Raw genomic sequence first — 12,129 nt, forward strand, 5'->3', positions numbered from 1 at the left:
AGTTTTTTTTTAATGCCTTGTAAAAGAGGTGGGAGTTATTGCACTTTCTTGATGAATAATGCAAAGTAAGCATTATTACATAGGAAAAGCATCTAAAGGCATATTCTATGAATATGTCCAGCTTACTGAGTCCACTGTAATTACTTGTCAATCAACACCACACATACATATAATCACAGCTTAAAAATAAATATGAAACGGGGCGCCTGGGTGGCTCAGTCGGTTGGGTGTCCAACTTCGGCTCAGGTCATGATCTCACAGCTCGTGGGTTCGCGCCCCACGTGGGGATCTGTGCTGACAGCTCAGAGCCTGGAGCCTGCTTCAGATTCTGTGTCTCCCTCTCTCTCTGCCCCTCCCCTGCTCACACTCTGTCTCTCTCTCTCTCTCTCTCTCAAAAATAAACATTAAATTTTTTTTAAATAATAAATATGAAATAATAAAGAGCAAAAGAGAAAGCAATGGGGTGGGGGAAGGCAAGGGAAAAGAAGAACATCTCTAAGAGGTTGTAAGATTTAAGGATATGTTGATACGTCTTCTGCCAAAGATAGCAGACTTCATAATGAGGTGCCCAAATGCAAAAGAAATACCCTGAAATTAGGTCACACAGCACAGAACCTGGGCTTATTGAAAAGTAATATACTTATAAGTAAAGGATCACAAAATCAGATCAAGAAAATACTGAAAAAGAAACAAAAAAGAACTCCTCACCTAAAAAATACTACAAAAACCAAGCTGAATAAATTCCATGACTTTTTTAAAAATATTTTTTTTTTTACATTTATTCATTTTTGAAAGACAGAGAGAGAGACAGAGCATGAGCTGTGGAGGGGCAGAGAGAGAAGGAGACAGAATCTGAAGTAGGTTCCAGGCTCTAAGCTGTCAGCACAGAACCTGATGCGGGGCCAGAACCCACAAACCATGAGATAATGATCTGAGCTGAAGTCGGATACTGAGCCACCCACGTGCCCCCGCTGCCCCCACCATGATTTTTTAAAACACTACAGAAGGAAGGTCCCTGGTCAGGGAATTGATAATGTTAGAAAAAGAACTGAGAAACACTTAATGGATAGAGTAAAGAAACAAACATCCAAAAAATCAGTTCTGGCAGCTGCTTTCCCAGCTTGTTCCGTAACTATAGGCTTTCTCTCTCTCCCCAAATTACCTACTCAGTGCCAACAACCTTTGCCTTCACTCCATTCGGTGAACCAATGGTCCATTCTTGACATTTTCACTACTTGGAACAGTTCCATCACTTAAATACTTCATTTCCATAATCTTGTATCAGAGCATGGCTTCCTATTCTCCCTATTCTTTCTCTTAATTATTCACCAACTCTTATTATATTGAAACTCCAGTCCCTCGGCTTTTCCATTATCTTCAATGCATCTGCTCCCTCTGGTTCTAGGACAGAGGCTCCAATCGGGGAGTGCCCCTCAGAGGGTATCTGGCAATGTTTGGAGATATTTTTGATGGTCACAACTAGAGGGGGAGGCATATAGTAGGTAGAGGCCAAGAAGGCTAAACATCCTACACCGCACAAAACAGCCCCACAGCTTCTACATTTCTGAAGTTGAGAATCTCTACTCTGTGGTCTTCTTTAGATAATGTGGTTCCTTTCTTCAATCACTCTTAGAACATTTTAACCTCAATTCTCTTGCTCTTTCATCCTTCTGATACCTATTCTATAAAACCTTTCAACCAACTGAACACCCAAGTTTTCTACTTCTAAAGTCAGTGTACTGAACTCAACCAAAGCTAAAGAAATAAATTATTAAATAAATATCACACGACCATGCAAAAGGTGGATGCTACATATTCACAGATTCCAACCTCAATGAGACCCCCAGCATTACCAGGCAGGCAACCTTTCATGTGTCTCTCTCTAGTTGCCCCCTCAACTCCTGTTCTTTCCCCTCAGTGACTACTCTAAACTTTTACCTCTATCCCCAATCCTCCACCGAATCAGCACTCAATATCAGCAAATTTACCCGCTTCATCTAGGAAAGTTTGCTACCATCAGGCAAGAATTTTCCCATATTCCCTCCCCAACTACAAACTTATTCACATTTATCCCCACCCTTCCCCAAGCGGTCCCTTCCAGGAAGGTGGAGTAAGTGTCCTTCCTGTCCCAGGACTCCCTGATCACAGCCTGTGACATCCTCTCCCACTGGCCTTCTCTGGAACCCTGCTTCATCAATCATCCAGCCACTAAGGCCCCTCCCTCAACTTCATCCTCTCTCTCTCCACCCTTTACATCTCAGAAATAAGTGATTGTTCCAATCTCTTCTTGGGGGTGGGGGGGGGGAACATGAACAAAAACCCTTCCTTACTCCCACATTCCCCTCCAGCTCTTCTCTCTCTCTCTCCCCTCACAGCCAAATTCCTAAAAAGGACTGTCTTCACTTCCCACCCCCATTATTCCATCTCCCTTCCAGTCCACTGCTTACATCCTACCGTGCCACAAAAATTCCACAATGGAGGCAGATGACTTCCTATTTATCAACTGCAGTAGGTTCTTCCAGTCCTGAATTCTGGAGCATTAATACACATGACCGTACCCTCCTTAAATTTCTCTCCTCTTTTGGTATTTGTGATACCATTCTCCTCTATCCCTTCCTGCCAATTTGGTGCTTCCTTCTCCCCCTTCATAGATGCTGGTGTGTCCTCCAGCTCTAGCTTCAATTTTTCTCATGTGCAATCCATGCTCTATTCACTTTGACCTCATACACCCAGTCCTGATCTCCTCTAAGTTTTCCTAGTGAACAACACCACCATCTACTCAGTTACCCAAGTACCCCAGATTTCTTACTCTCAGCCACACGTAAACAATTGCAAAGTCTTACTGATTTAACTTGAATACCTCTTGAATCCATCATATCAATTCATTCTCTTGGCAACCTATCCAATTCAAGTCATTCTCTCTCACCTAGAACGTATTATAAGATTAAGTACATATGAGTAAAAATGGGAGTCCCTCTTACAAGTAAGGATGCTACATACGTACAATGAGGTATGATTAAAAAGAACACAGAACATTGGAACTCTTTTTAAAAAAATGGATTCTAATACCGTTTGAATATAGGGAAATCATTTAAGCATCCCAGGCTTCAGATTCCCAACTGCTGAATGAAGGGTATGAGAGAAATATCTAAGGACCCTTTGCACCCTTAACATTCATTCTATAATTCTATTTCCGCCAGACATTACTCAGACAGTTGATACCTCCAAATATGCACCATACTTGCTACATATGCAAAACACTATTACTGCAAATGAAATAGGCTGATATACCTCTCTTTTGCTGCCAAACTCTATCAAGCATATCCCAATTCCCATCAGTTTCAAAAACCAAACCTTCAACTGCAAGTGTCAAAGAAATAAAATGTAAACAAAGGAAAAAGCCAAGAAAAAATTATAATGAAATTGATTATATATATAAAAATGTTATCTGAAGATAATTTCTTCAGGAATCAAACCATGCAGAGTAATGAGTTAGCAACAAAATGAATGTGCCATAAACAATCCTGACAGTAACGTTATAAACAAAAAACTCTTTTTACACACAGAAAAAGAGTGCGGGAATTGTGCGACATCTAAAGTCAATGCCAAAAAAATATATATGCAATATGAGATCTTAAAACGTTTCAAAATCTGTTTTTTCAAAGACAGGCTCTCAGAGAAAGATAATATGAACTAAGCTTTGAAAACGCAGTTTGAATGTCATTCAAATGTTATCGCCCAGCCAAATAAGAAGCACCTGTCATCCTTTTGACAATTTGGGTTCAGAGGCTCTTCTGTTACCTACTGAGCTCAGAAGTAATGTTCTATTTTAAAAATGGTATAAAAAGAGAAGGTAGGGGGCGCCTGGGTGGCGCAGTCGGTTAAGCGTCCGACTTCAGCCAGGTCACGATCTCGCGGTCCGTGAGTTCGAGCCCCGCGTCAGGCTCTGGGCTGATGGCTCGGAGCCTGGAGCCTGTTTCCGATTCTGTGTCTCCCTCTCTCTCTGCCCCTCCCCCGTTCATGCTCTGTCTCTCTCTGTCCCAAAAATAAATAAAAAATGTTGAAAAAAAAATTTAAAAAAAAAAAAAAAAAGAGAAGGTAGAGGAAGAGTGTGGCAGGCAAGAGAATTTACGTTGCAAAATTGGTAGTGAGCCAAATGCCAACACAAAACATAGGATAAATCAACTCTGGAGCCACCTAGCCTGAGTTCAAATCCCAATTTCACCACTTTGCCAGCCTTGCAATTTTAACAATTCAATTACTTTTCTCTGTGCCTGGTTTCTTCATCTATAAAAGAGAATGGTGATAGTACCTACTTCACAGGTAAAGTGCTTGGAATAATGCCGGGCATGCTGTAAACACTGTAGAAATACTATGTAATGTTATCATGATTATTATTTCCCTTATTATATTTAGACTAAATAATAGGTGAGAAGAAAAATTACACTATAATGCATGCTCAAGCTCCAGTTTAACACTATTACCAGGTATTTTGTTTACTGTTCAATAACATTATTTCAAGTATTTCCATTCCCATCCTCTAGAAGTTCACAAACCAAATCACCAAGTATTAAATTCATACTATATGGAATGAGAAGTCTATAAAAGCATGATTCAATATGCATCAAAAGTATAGTATATGCTATACACATACAATGGAATGTTACTCAGCCATAAAAGGAATGAAATTCTGATAGATGCTACCACACAGATGAACTCTACTACAACATGGGTGAACACTGAAAATATATGAAGTGAAATAAACCAGATACAAAAGGATAGTGTATGACTCCACCTAGAATAGGTAAATTCATAGAAACAGAAAGTAGAATAGAGGTTACCAGGGGCTGGGGGGAGGGGGAGAGGGGAATAGGGAATCATTTTTTCATGGGTATAGAGTTTCTGTTTGGAATGATGAAAAAAATATGGAAATGGATAATGGTGATAATTAAACAATACTACAAATGTGCTTAATTGCAATGAATTATATGCTTAAAAATGGTTAAAATAGTTAATTTTATATTATGAATATTTTACCACAATCAAAATCTTTAAAACATACAACCTACATTTTCAACAGGAAGTTTTAACATGAGTATCAGCTTTAATGGTACTAAAATTAAAAAAGTAGATCACTTATTCTCAAGTTCCTGACTAGGGATACCAAAGGAGTCAATATCAACTCCTAGCTTGAACTTGGTTTAAAATACATGCTTGAAAATGGGTACACACTTTGTAAATTCAATAAGGAACATTATTTCATTTTGCATATAGTCAATTTTTTTTTTAGCTCATTGAAGACAGAAAACGAGAATTACACTGAGAAGGTAGCTTTATATGTGACCAATGCATAATGGTTAGTTCTATGAGGAGGTATTTATCCACATAGAATCATAACATGAGAGCAACAGCATACCTGTGCAGAGCACAATAAACAGATATATAAATCAACTGGTATTCAATTCAAAAGTAGAGTGGGTTCCCATATATTGGTAAACCATAATTTAAACCACTGAAATATCCCCCAAATTCAAAACAGAAATTAAAGGCCTATTATTTTGATACATATAATAACATGAAATATTTGAAGTCTTCACTCCAAACAGTGCAACCAAAAAGCATATTGCATTTCAAAGACAAAATGAAAGTAAATTTAATAAATTAGCATTTTCCCAGAATGGCTATGGTTAAGGCACTCTAGTTAGGATAATTTAATTCTCCAGTAAAGTCATAAATATTATATATCAAATATCATTCAAAGAATAACAATTTTCAGAGAACTAGAATGCAATTTTCAAAGAACCTAAGGCCCAAACTAGACTAATAATATTAGCAAACACTTACATGGCTCTTCCAATATGCCTGATTTGTTCTAAGCCCTTTTCATAAAGTAACTCACTTTACCCTCACAACATCTTCTGATAAAAAGTATCTTATTATTCCCATTTTACAAATGAGCAAATTGAAGTGTAGAGGGGTCAACTGTCCTGTCTGGGCTCACTGAGCTGCTAGTAAGTGACAGAGCTAGGACCTGAATAATGGAAGTGTGGTTCCCCAGTCCCTGAATGTTTTTATTTTTTTAATGTTTATTTATTTATTTTGAGAGAGAGAGAGAGAGAGAGAGAGAGAGAGAGAAGAGGAGACAAAGGGCAGAGACAGAGGCAGAGGGAGAAAAAAATCCCAAGCAGGCTCCACGCAGCCAGCGCAGAGCCCAACGAGGGGCCTTAACTCACAAACCGTGAGATCATGACAGCCACCCAGGAGCCACCCCACGCTCCCCCTAACCCCATCCCTATGGTTTATCACTATGGTTTACTATCTCTTGGTGACAGTGAGGAATGGAATACATAAAGTATAGGTAAACTCCAAATGCAAAGCAGTTTGGGTGGTCAAATATAATAAAATCTCTGAGGAAATTACCAAATTATAACACAGGACAGTAAGAGGGCACTTGTTGGGATGAGCACTGGATGTTGTATGTAAACAATGAACCACAGGAATCTACCCCAAAAACCAAGAGCACATTTCACACACTGTATGTTTGCCAATTTGACAATAAATTATATTATAAATAAATAAAAATAAAAAATAAATTTAAAAATTTTTAATTAAAAAAATAAAATGACTGCTCTGAGCAGCATCAGGGTGGTTCAGTCAGTTGAACGTCAGACTTCAGCTCAGGTCATGATCTCATGGTTTGTGAGTTCGAGTCCCACATTGGGCTCTCTGCTGTTAGCACAGAGCCCACTTCAGATCCTCTGTCCCCCTCACTGTGCCCCTCCCCTGCTTGAACTCTCTCCAAAATAAATAAATATTAAAGAATAAATAAATAAAATGACTGCTCTAAGACATTAAGAAAAGATTAAAATACATCAGTATACTTAGTATTTAAGAAGGCAAGGAATTGTTTAGGACATTTAAAATTTTTCTATCCAAAATAGTCAATAGGGTTTTCAATTCTTAAAGGGGTAAAACTTTCCAAAATTATGAATTACACATTCCCTGAGGGGTCTAAAAAGAAGGAAGAAGGGTTGTACTGAGCAATCTTGCTTCCCACTTATCTCATTCTTAAGGAATGTGTGTGTGTGTGTGTGTGTGTGTGTGTGTGTGTGTGTGTATGTCTAGGGGGAATCATAAATTAAGCTTTCCAGGCATTTTAATTCCAGGTATATAAGAACTTAATACTAAAGATATTACAAAGTGTCAAATCATTTAGATAGATGAGTGAATAAACTCACACAATTAGATGTGACTACTGTGAAAAGGCTGGAATTTTGTCATTTATAGCAGAGTCATTTAAAAACAAACAAACAAGGGGCGCCTGGGTGGCGCAGTCGGTTAAGCGTCCGACTTCAGCCAGGTCACGATCTCACGGTCCGTGAGTTCGAGCCCCGCGTCAGGCTCTGGGCTGATGGCTCGGAGCCTGGAGCCTGTTTCCGATTCTGTGTCTCCCTCTCTCTCTGCCCCTCCCCCGTTCATGCTCTGTCTCTCTCTGTCCCAAAAATAAATAAAAAATGTTGAAAAAAAAATTTAAAAAAAAAATAAATTAAAAAAAAAATAAATAAAAAAAAATAAAAATAAAAACAAACAAACAAAAAAAAGGTATATGCTTTGAAGTCATACACGGACCTGAACTTAAAGCCTGGCTCCAGCATTTAGTTAGAGTTTTTGGCAAGTTAACCTCACATACCTGCGCTCGTTTCCTTCTCTGTAAATTGAGGATTAGTAATTCCTAACTCACACAAGGTTGTTGTGTGAGCTAAGAAGAAAACATATGCAAAGTGTCAAATGAAGTCCCTGAGACACAGCAGATGGTTAACAATGAGTGACTATTATTTCCATAACCTTATTCTACTTTGTCCCCCTAATATTAGAAGAACCTAATCTTACCAATCAGCAAGTAATTGGCAGGCTTCTCAAAATTATATGAAGATATGCTCTATTCAAAAATGGAACATACTTAAAGACAAACACAAAACCAAACCATCACCAGATCATAGATTTCAGAATCCTGCCTTTCCTCCCATATCTATTCTGGTTGGTTTTGTAACAACCCGTGTCCCACTATCAACAATATGAATTTTTTTTTAATTTTTTGCTGTCTACACATTCCCAGTGGGGTTCTGATACTTATTTTGCTGACTAACTTTGCAAAGGTACTTGTCACCACCGCTTGAAAACCAAAAAGAAAACTAGGAATAAGGAATATTTTAATGAGATGCTGTAACTGTTCCATCCATCTCAGCAGTTGATTGGATCCCATGTGGATCATTTATTATCACACTAGATTTTCACATTCCTTCGCCATTCCCTTATTCAACAAATACGTGCGTTAAGGAGTAAAACTGACTGACAGAAAGAATGCTCTTTAGGGACACCCAAATTCAAAGCTTGGTGATCTCAGTAAGGATTCTTGGGGCGGGTGTTGGGGGTGGTACAGAGTTGGGGGGCAGGGAAGGTGGTTGGGCTTCACTGCAAGTGGAAATTAAGAGACCTGTAAACTGTTTTTGTCTCCTTAAACACGACTGGAGATGAGTCTTGTGGAGCTAGGAGCGGAGGGGGGGGGGGGGGTGAAGTGGGCCTGGAGGCAAAAGAAGGAGACAAATGCAGGCTGAAGAAGGGTCTGTGCCAGTGGGGAGAGGAGAGGTCAGTGCCCATCGCCACCCAAAGAGCTGAGGCGGAGAGAAGTGGCAGCTCAGCCCAAGTCCCCAGGACGGGTTCAGCCTCAGGAGTCTGAGACGACTCAGAAGGGATAGGGACCCCACCGACGGAAGATGAGGATTGAGGAGGGTTCCCGGTCGCCTCTAGAACAGGATGCTGCTGTCCCCGCCGCCATCGCGGCGCGAAAGGAGAGGAAGGCAAGGACCCAACTGGGAGCGTACAGGTTACCTGTATCAGTCGCCTGCCCACCGGTCTCCACTTCCGCAGACTCTGGGTTACCACGGGCTACCCCGTCCGCGTCGAGTGACGTCATCCACGCGCGCCCGGGACGCTGCCGGCCCGGCCCACCCCTTCAGGAAGACTGGGCGGAGTCTCCGAGGGGAGGTCTGCGCAAGCGCAGAGCTGCGGCGAGCGTGGGCTGGTGGGGAATGTTCGGCTGGTTTTGGGAAGTGTGGGGTTGCCCTTGTTTCTCGATTATTTCTAATTGCAAAGTCTTACAAGTATTTAGGAAAGGAAAAGTTACTGAATTACAGTAGTGCACTTTTTTCCTTATTTTTTTTCGGCCTCTGTTATATATGAGTGTAAGTGTACATATTCACTCCACCACAATTTATTAAAATCCAACTATGTGCCCGGCAAGCAGTCTGGGGTATGGCAGTGCACAAAACAGTAATCTCTTTGTGGAGATTCCTTTCTAGTTGAGAAAGTACATATTGAATAACTCAACAAATCCACATGCATTCGTAGAGATCAGAAGTGTGTGGAGGGAAAAAGTTGCCGCAGAAACTAAAGGACAGAGGGTGCCCTATTGGTTTGAGATGTTAAGGAAGTAACTCTGAAGAGACTTGTTGAACTGAGAAGAAGCCAGCTCTGTCAAGATCTGGAGGAAGAACAACCAAGAGAAGTGTTGACATGTTCGCAAGCTATGAGGAGGAAATAAAATGTGGTGCCCTTGAGAAAGTGAGAAAGTAGGGTAAGGAAAAAAACCGAAGATGAGAACAACAAGGCAAGGAGAGTCCTGATATTGCAGAGCCTTTCTGGGTTATCATAAGTGGCATGGGTTTTATTTGAAGTGTAATGGGTAGACAGTGAAGAGGTTTAGACATGCCAGTAACAGGATCTGATTTTATAAAACCGCCCTAGCTGTTGTGTATACAATGAACGATAATGTCTATAGTAGTTCATTGGAAGACAAGAAAGGATGCAAAGAGACCATTGCTTTTGCAGTGATGGTGTAAGGAATGATGGGGAAAAGTTGACAAATTTAATAATTTGGGGCTAGAGATGAAAGCCTTGGAGATGGATTACATAAGGCGATAAAGGGAAAGAAAGGTGTCAAAAATTACTCCTAAATTATGGGCCAGCTCGCGAATAGAGACTATGGAGAAATGGAGTTCATGGTCCCTACTCAGCTCTAGATGATTTTTGCCAACCAGGAGTGCTGGCTTGGTGATGTCAGATCCTCTCATTTTTAAAGATAAATCAATATACGGATAAATATACAGATACTTACATAAAATTTCTTAAATTTTAAATGTTAGTCACTAATTCAAATTTTGTTAAATTTTTATTTTGGACCAAACAAAACACATCTGCAGGCTACAACTTTGCCTCCTCGGTGGATATTTTCCCAGCAGGGTGACTTCATTTACTCTTGTGGGACTACAACTTGTAAGCTGATAACTCCCAAGTCTGTTTCTCCACCCAAGCCTTTCTAAAATTTCCTATCGAAATACTCAAACTTCACCTAGACATCCAGTTCTCATCTCAAACTTGACATTTAAAACTGAACTCATCATCTACCCTCACCCTCAAACCCAACCTACTTAGTTATTCTCTGTCTCTGTTAACAGTATCAACATCCACCAAGTCACCCAAGCCTAAAATCCAGGATGATCCCAGACTCATATCTCTCCCTTATCCCACAGTCCAACTAAACATGTGCTGACCTTGATCTTCTCAATATTTATCACATCTGCCCATCGCCTCCATTCTTAACTGACTACTGCCTTTGATGAAGCATTTGTATCTCTCTTTGGGAAAGTCACATAACCTTTCTGCGCCTCTGTTTTTTCACTTGTAAAATGAGAGGATTGAGCTAGTTGATTTCTAAGATCTGTTCCATTTGTAAAATTCTGTCTTCTAAAGCCACCAAACATATCACAATCACTGCCTAGAATTTTTTTGTGGTTTTTGCCTGGCTGTTTTAATACCAAAGATATTGTGAATAGGTTAACAGGGGGAAAAAGGACTTGATTAAAATAAGCAATACAAAATGAAATTAACAAATAGCTAAAACTACACACAGTTTTGTTACAGAATAAAAAATGAAAGAAGCTACTGGTTGGTAATATTGAAAACTGGAAAAATTGAGAAAAACAGACATGGCAAATACAATTTCTCTTTTATTAAATGTTGATGGGAAAACAAATATTCTTGACAGAATTTAAACCTACAAGGTTTGTGCAGAAAAAAATCTGTCTTGGTTAATTAACTGCAAAAGAAAGTTCATAATACCAGAAGCTCTAATGGCTATAATTTTTCATGAAGAAAAAAAATACTGAATTTTAAATTTAGTGTAAAGTTTATATGTAAAAAAAACTGAAACTGATTCCAGTAAAAATAATTTTGGTACAATGGAAAAACAAGAAACAAATTTTATATAAAATCGAACATGGCATTTCAATAGCATGATGAAATTTGCCCTTTTTTTATTCTAAAGAATTTAATATCTGATTTTAAAGATTTCGAGTAGAATTTTAAAACCTGGAGTTGAAGTTGAGAGTATGGTGATTTCTGATATTAACAGTCATTAGAAGTTGGTTTACATGCAAAATTTTTTCATTTTGGGATGCCTGGGTGGCTCAGTTAATTGAGCATCCAACTCTTAGTTTCAGCTCAGGTCATGATCTCACGGTCCTGGGATTGAGCCCTGCATTGGGCTCTGCACTGGGCATGGAGCCTGCTTGGGATTCTCTCTCTCTCTCTCTCTCTCTCTCTCTCTCTCTCTCTCTCTCCCTCTTCGCTGCCCCTCCTCCCCCCACCCATCTAAAAAAAGGGGAAAAAAAGAGTTTTCTCATTTTGATGATTCAGAGTAAAAGGAACTCAGAAAAGTGGACAAGTACTCACTTAAAACTCTGTGTATGGCAGCTAACCAACAACTATAGCCAAGACAACAAACCACGTGGTAAAAGCTATCTTGTTTTTCTAAGTTATTCATGCATTACCAATTATATTGTTGTTTGTTACTCATAAGAATAAGAATAAATGTCCCCTTCCACTGTCTTTTTTCTTCCCACCTGTTTCTCATGTTTATATAGGATAAATTATATTTTACAAAGTAACTTATTATGAAAAAATGGAATCTTTTTTTTTAAAGGAATAGATTTCTAGGTTTTGACTCCAGCCTATGTCAAGTAGGTATGTTCTGTGAAGACTCTTTGCACAACAGTTAAGACTATAATTACA

The 12,129-nt window shown here is 39.3% G+C and overlaps 1 protein-coding gene across 15 annotated transcripts in view; it reads right to left on the minus strand.

Moving 5' to 3' along the window:
- Positions 1–8,988, minus strand: part of AOPEP (aminopeptidase O (putative)) — a 345,091-nt gene extending 336,103 nt beyond the window's left edge. For 6 of the 15 annotated variants that reach the window (XR_009251737.1, XR_009251738.1, XR_009251736.1 and 3 more), the window contains exon 1: positions 8,890–8,987. The gene's annotated coding sequence lies outside the window, so the exon portion shown is untranslated. Of the gene's footprint in view, positions 1–8,889 lie in introns of all 15 variants that reach the window. The other 9 variants (XR_009251735.1, XM_058695510.1, XM_058695509.1 and 6 more) reach the window with 3 other exon arrangements.
- Positions 8,989–12,129: the final 3,141 nt, after the last annotated feature.

The sequence above is a fragment of the Neofelis nebulosa genome, chromosome 12, assembly GCF_028018385.1.
Source record: "Neofelis nebulosa isolate mNeoNeb1 chromosome 12, mNeoNeb1.pri, whole genome shotgun sequence".
Lineage (NCBI taxonomy): Eukaryota > Metazoa > Chordata > Mammalia > Carnivora > Felidae > Neofelis > Neofelis nebulosa.